This window comes from Lynx rufus, unplaced genomic scaffold (genome assembly GCF_022079265.1).
Source record: "Lynx rufus isolate CCGP_SWC_20201006 ecotype Redwood Valley unplaced genomic scaffold, mLynRuf1.p SCAF_11, whole genome shotgun sequence".
Taxonomy (NCBI): domain Eukaryota; kingdom Metazoa; phylum Chordata; class Mammalia; order Carnivora; family Felidae; genus Lynx; species Lynx rufus.
In genome coordinates this window covers 5,361,623-5,367,436 of record NW_025814825.1, presented here as the reverse complement: position 1 = coordinate 5,367,436, position 5,814 = coordinate 5,361,623, and the positions used below count along the sequence as shown (strand labels likewise).

General features: G+C 42.8%; 2 pseudogenes; one reads left to right on the top strand and one right to left on the bottom strand.

Annotated features, from left to right (window-relative positions):
• Positions 1–245: 245 nt before the first annotated feature.
• On the bottom strand, positions 246–849 carry LOC124505791 (ribosomal protein L18-like; annotated as a pseudogene).
• Positions 850–1,458: 609 nt separating this feature from the next.
• Positions 1,459–4,768, top strand: LOC124507293 (copper transport protein ATOX1-like; annotated as a pseudogene).
• Positions 4,769–5,814: the final 1,046 nt, after the last annotated feature.

Below are 5,814 nucleotides of genomic sequence, written 5' to 3'. Positions count from 1 at the left end.
CCTGAGTGGCTCACTCGGTTGAGTGTCCAACTTTGGCTCAGGTCATGATCTCACTGTTGGTGAGTTTGAGCCCCCGTCAGGCTCTGTGCTGACAGCTTCAAGCCTGGAGCCTGCTTTGGATTCTGTATCTCCCTCTCCCTCTCCTCCTCTCCCCACTTGTGCTCTCTCTGTCTCTCTCAAAAACAAATAAACATTAAAAAAAATTTTTTTAAGCAGTGAAAATCTTTTTAATAACAAGGCAGGGTCTGGGGTTAGTTTTTGTAGCCACAGCTGGCCCTGCGGCCTCTGGCGCGCTCGAACTTCCGGCCCTTGGATCGCACGTAGGGTTTGGTGTGGCTGTGTGGGGTTCTTGGGGCCTTGCCAAAATGCCTGTACACCTCTCGGCCCTTGCGCGGACCAGAGAGCAAGACGGTGCCACAGCCTTGGGGGGGGGTCCAGGGCCAACTAGTCGAAGGTGAGGATCTTGCCTGCAGCTTTGAGGATGCAGCTCCCGGCAAGGCTGCTCACATGCGGCACGCACACGTGCACACCTTCACTTTGGGCACCTCCTGGACCCGCACGTCATTGGTTACCCTCCCGGCAACCACAGAGGTTTTGTTTTCCCGGCCAGGCTGCTTCATCTCCCGGATCATCCGGGAAAGGGACAGAGGTGGCTGGTTTGTGCGACTCATGAACAATCTCTTCAACATAACTTGGTTAAAGGTAGAGTTGGTCCGTCTGGCCAGAAACCGGTGCAGCTTAACCAACAGTCTCAGGTAGATGTCCTGGCTCTTGGGTTCCTTGCGCAGAACCTTTTGGTCCTTATTGTGGCGGATGTCGACTCCCATGATGGCGCCTCCTGCTCGGCCAGGTCCGGAAAGCAAACATTTAAAAATTTTTTAAAAAGACATGGATCTTTTTGGGGCACCAGGGTGGCTCACCCTGTGAAGCGTCTGACTCTTGATTTTGGTGGAGGTCGTGATTTCACCATTGAGATTGAGCTCCATGTTGAACTCTGTGCTGACAGCACAGAGCCTGCTTGGGATTCTCTCTCTCCTTCTTTCTTCCTGCCCGTCCCCCACCTCAAAAATAAATAAACTTTTAGAAAAAGAAGATATGGATCTCTCCAGGGTCCACCATTTGGGCTACCTATACTTTCAAAACCTAAAATACTAATTATTTAGCCCTCCTCAGAAAAAAAATCCCCAATCTTTACTACAGGGTAGTGCAAATGCAAAGAAGAAGGCCATTTAACTCAGACTACTGGAGGTGGGAGATCGAGAACACTTTATTCCCAGGGAAAGTGATGCTGGAACTGAATCTTGATGGTCAGATACAATTTATCCAGGCTTGGGGAGTGTTGGAGACATGAGAGGAGAAGAAAGGGGGAAAGTGCTTCAAGCAAAGGGAATAGCAGCATGTCAGAAGGCCAGGAGGAATAAAACAGTGTGGTATGTAGGTCAATACAAGTAGCTCAGCATGGCTGTTGTGTCAGGTACGTATCAGAGACAGGCAATGGTCGGTTCATTAGAAACCAAACTAAAAATTTTATATATAATCCAACATACTGTAGGAACAATGATGAAGTTTAAACCAGGGAGAAAGGCAATGAGATTTACATTTTATAAGAATCACTTGGCACGAATATGTACCAAATACATTGGATAAGGGTAAGAGTTGAGTCAGGAGACAATTAAGAGGTTATCACAGGAATCTGAAAGCTGTTATGAGCCCCTGAACTGAACTGAAGTAGTGGCAGTAGAGATGGAGGAAATATGGGACTTAAAGAATCAACAGGACAGGGAGATTTAATTTTTACGGATGTGGCAAGAGTTGAAGAGATAAGATGACTCCCAGATTTCTGAATTGGGGAAGCAGGTAGATGTTTGTGTTGAATATGAAGATAGAAAACATGGAAGAGTGCATTTGGAGGGCAAGAGGGAAAATTCCGTGGTGCACTTGATGAGCTGAGAGTAGGATGATGGCTAGCATTTTGAACATGTTTGAGTTGTGGACATCTAGCAGAATCTACTGAATAAGTCCTTATATATGCGGGTTTGACAGTTAGGAAAATATAGGAGTGGAAGTATAGGTTTGACTATTATTTTTATGCCTTTTGAAGGCCACATTTTAATGATCCTTGTCTGTTCCAAATCTTTCCGTGTAGAGTAGGTAAAGACATTTTCTTTAAATTGGTAAGATTAAAGGACAGTAGGATGTTATTCTTTACAATAATGTTATGATATGTTCATTACTATCAGGTAATGAAAATCAACCACCACTTCACTTGTATTTCTCCTCCTACTTTACAAACACTAATTAGTATTCAAATTGCTAATGTGTGGTGAGTAAGAGCTTCACAGAAATTATTCATATACTTCCTGGTTGCTGGGGATCCAATTTATCTACTCAGTTGATGGGACACACAGGAAGTGACTAACACAGGGGTTAAGGTGCACGAAGAAATAAGCAAAGCAAGTAGAATTTCCCTGATTTGCAAACTTACAAGGAATAAAGAAAAAATTTTCCCCTTTGGAATAAGTTTTCGGGTATTTTCCAGGGTTTGATTATCCAGTTGTATCTACATACAATATTTTAATAGTATATATCTTAACAATGAAATGTATTTCTTATTTTTCCGTCTTATTACCAACGTGTGGCTATTTGCAAACAAAGATTCTGTAACATCATTCATTCTCTTGGGCATTGTACTACCCCGTGTACTACTCCTGGTTTACTGAGTCCTGGATATGGAAACTGAGTTCAGCATACCATGCTCTTATCTAACCTTGAGAACAGTCTAGAAATCTTCCCATTGCCATCCCCAAATGTCCTAAACCATTTGAGTCCTTCTCATCCTTCAATTAGGAAAACTGCCCACCCCCCACCATGCTATCATTATTAGTTCAAGTGAGTTAATTTTTCATCACAGTACCTTGTTTGCTTCCTTATTAGAATTGAGCATAACCTGATTTATCTACATTATTTTTTCTCAATTAGACTCAAGAGGAATTTACTTTCATTGATCTTTTCTATTTTGAAAGATTTGTCCTTTGAAAAACTTTTAGCTTTACATTTATTAATTTTTTCTTTCCTAACCTTAAAATCCCATCTTTCTAGTGCTTCTTGTTAATTTTGCTGAACTTTTTAATATTCTTAAGATGTATGCTAAGAATCTACTCCTTTTTTGTTATTTCTTCTTTAATAATGAAAGTATTTAAGGTTTATACTTTCATTCCTTACTGTGGCTTTTGCAGCAGTGTCTCATAGGTTGTTGTTTTGTTTTGTTTTGTTTTTAAGTAGTCTCCATGCCCAGCACAGAGCCCAGTGCTGGGCTTGAACTCATGATCCTGAGATCAAGACCTGAGCTGAGATCATGAGGTGGATGCTTAACTGACTGAGCCACCCAGGTGCCCATCATAGGATTTGATGTAAAGTGGTCTCCTTGTATTGCTGTCTAAACAGTTCATAATTTGTTTTGAAATCCACTGATTATTTAAAAGTGTATTTCTCAGTGTCCAAATGGTTGGAATGTAAACACATTTCATTATGTAATATCTGATACATTCAATAGACTCTACGTAAGAGTCAGCACCCATCGACAAAACTAAAAAGTGGAGCATTAACAATATCACTAACGCTCACCTATGCGCTTTCTTTTCTTTTCTACTGATCAATTGGACCAACCCTAAAATAAAACCACACTCTCTCATTACTCTGGCTTTATAATAACTCTTTGTAACTTATGGAAAGCCCCCATGTGATTCTATTTCTATTGTATTCTTTTTTTTTTTTTAAAGTGTTTTTTTTTCAACATTTATTTATTTTTGGGACAGAGAGAGACAGAGCATGAACGGGGGAGGGGCAGAGAGAGAGGGAGACACAGAATCGGAAACAGGCTCCAGGCTCTGAGCCATCAGCCCAGAGCCTGACGCGGGGCTCGAACTCACGGACCGCAAGATCGTGACCTGGCTGAAGTCGGACGCTCAACCGACTGCGCCACCCAGGCGCCCCTATTTCTATTGTATTCTATCAGGGATAATGGCACGGTAAGGAGTTTCAAGGCTCTGACCCTCAACGGAAACACTGAAAACTGACAAAAAATGTCAGAATGAACTTTATAGGAACTCTGGAAAGCAGTCAACGGCTTACAGCAACCAAGCAAACACTTAATCAGGAAAAAGCAACTGAAACCTGGTAGGAAATCTTTGTGGCATTTCTAACCTACCCTTGCCCCTGGGGTAAAACTGCCCCACTTCCCCTGCTCAGTGGTGCTCTGGAGGACTCAGCCCATGGAGAGAGCAGAGCTGACCTCGTTCTCAAAGAATTGTGGTTGTTCTTGAAGGTCTAGACAAAAGTTTGCCTTTCCTTTGCCTGACTTGGAACTCTCTCAAGGGCAAAGAAGCTGCAACATGGAGGGGTTTTTCAAAAACATTTACAGGCAGAATTATTACTTTCTGGCACTAAGGATATCAGTTGAGGCAAACAACTGACACTCCACAAAGCCTGGGAGAGAGCCGCACCTGCGCTTGGAACTGGCAGAGGCGTCATTGCAGCCGCTGCCTCCACCACCACATCCACAGTCCTGCTGAAGCACGAGTCGTCTGTGGACGTGACCTGTGAAGGTTACTCTAATGCAGTCAGTCGGGCGCTCAACTAGCTGGGAGGAGTTGAGTCTGACATTCCCCTGCCCAACAAGGTTTGCATAAACTCTGAGCACAGCATAGACACTCTGCTGGAGACCATGGGGAAAACAGGAAACGCTGTTTCCTACCTCTGCCCTAAGTAGCAAGGGCAAGGGCATGGACCCCTGGGCCCAAGATGGACCAAAGAGGGCAGGACACTAATCCTTTTCTGCCTTCCAGACAGACCTGGGGTCTGGCAGTCTTGCTCAGTGATGGGAGTTCCTGCTGAGACCCTCACTAGCTCTGCTCTTCCCTAGTGTCCCTGCAATAAAGTTGAGTCACTTTTGTTGGGGGGGGGAAAAAAAGCCTGAGAGCAAGGCTGGGAAGTGAGATACTTTGAGGAATGAGAGTTTCAAAAATCTTCTACATACACCTGGGAATCTAGAAGGCTACGTGTGTGCCCAGAGTGGAGCTCTCACACCTTGTCAGTAGGAATGTAAAATGGTATAGCCAGTGTGGAAAATAGCTTGGTATGTCTTTAATAAGTTAAAATAGAATCACTGTATGACTCAGAAATTACCATATGATTCCACTCCTAGGTATATACCCAAAAGAACTCAAAACAGATCTTCAAATGAATTTGTGCAAAAGGGTCTACAGCAGCACTATCACAATAGCCAAAAAGTGGAAGCAACCCAGAAACTAACAGACAAATGCAGCATATCCTACACAATGGGATATTATCCAGCCGTAAGGAAAGCCCTGTCACGTGCTACCACATGGATGAACCTTAAAAACATTATGTTAACTGAAATAAGCCAGACACAAAAGGCCACATACTCTATATTTCCATTTATATTAAAGACCCAGAATAGGCAAATTTATAGAAACAGAGAGCAGATTAACACTTGTGGGGGATTGGGGGGTGGGGTGGGAGAAAGGTGAGTAGGGATTAACTACTTAATAGGTTTGGGATTTCCTTTTGGGGTGATGAAAATGTTCTGGAATAGGTGATGATGATGGCTGGTCAGCAATGCAAATGTACCAAATGTCTCTGAACTGTACATGTCAAAGTGGTTACGATGAAGAATTTTATGTTCTGTGTATTTATCTGCAATTAAAAAAATAAGTGAAAACATAGTGTCTGGGTTCATTTTAGGTCATGTTTCTCCAAATACAATTTAAATTTTTTTTTAACGTTTATTTATTT